Raw genomic sequence first — 1351 nt, 5'->3', positions numbered from 1 at the left:
CACAGTTGTATCTGTTTTGACCAACAAAAATCCATTCTTTCTCCAGATTGGCTAAGTGATCCTTCTACCAGTCACATGGCATTTTATATTTTCACAGTTCTTTGGAAATTGTAAGTAATAATGTGATAGGTGGTTTCCTATCTCTAGGACCTCTAGACACCCTTTTTGGTTTTTTAAGTTGTGTGTTCGGTCCTGTAAACCAGACTCAAGATACCAACATTGTTGGAGGTAAGTACACTAAGTAAAGTTAAATAAGGTACAGGCATGTGAAATCCCAGGGAAGTACAGTTTCTTATGTCTTTTGTCCTTCTTTTTCTTTGCAATGGAGGTGTCACAGTGCTACTTGTCCATTCCCCAAGTAGGACACATGCCAAGAGCACATAAATCTCTCTGACTGTGATTGTGCCAAGAGTCTTCAGTTTTGAATTTTCATTTTTCTTCTGTCCATCCCCTTCAAATATTTTCCCATACAGTTCTCACATAAAGCAAAATGTGCAGAGATATTTCTTTCCTTGAGTATTTATCAAAAAAGTACTTATCAACCTGCGTACGTGTCAAAAAGGCTCCACACCTAAGATTGATAGGGTTCCAGATCTTTCCTATTCCTTTTATTCCCCTATTTTTTGAGGGGAAGAAATTTATACATTTCTCATTTAATATCGTATCTTTAAATTCAATGCCATTAGTTTAGCACTTATGAGCATCCCTGTAAATGAAATTAATGTATGCGTGTGATGGAGCATAAACAGTTTTACAGAGAAACAGATTTTTTTTTTAAGCATCCAAAAGATGTTTATACACAGCTGCTCAAAACTTAGCTCATAAGTCAGTCATAACTGAAGAAACTGCAATTTTTTAAAAAAAGTGCTATTGGAATGGACTCTCAGCAGAGTAGTTCAGCTCTTTAAAACCAAAATATATTCAGTATTAAAATACAACTTTCTAATGAAGGATTATAATCATAACCATAAAACTCAAACATTATTTTAAAGTAAATGTGAACTGATGTCTAATCCACTGACAGCTTTTTTTTCAAGATTCTTAATTTTTCCCCAATATTTCTCTATTTATCTTTCTTTCCTGCCTCTACCCAATTTTAAGAAAATATTGTGTGTTAATCCTGATGGATGACCAACAGAAATAGTTGTACTATGTAATAACTATGAAAGTAGTTTGATTTACTATCCCTAGTTAGGCACTTGTATGGTCCAAAAGTGAGGATAGGGAAGGATTATTATCTACAGTTTACAGACAGGGAACTGAGACACATATTAAGTGACTTCATAAAAGTTACACAGGAAGACAGTGGTAGAGCTTGGTTATTGAATCCATGTATCACAAACCCTAATAA

This window comes from Emydura macquarii, unplaced genomic scaffold (assembly GCF_026122565.2).
Source record: "Emydura macquarii macquarii isolate MOO-44397 ecotype Brisbane River unplaced genomic scaffold, CSIRO-AGI_Emac_v2 contig_267, whole genome shotgun sequence".
Lineage (NCBI taxonomy): Eukaryota > Metazoa > Chordata > Testudines > Chelidae > Emydura > Emydura macquarii.
This window is presented reverse-complemented; position numbering follows the sequence as displayed.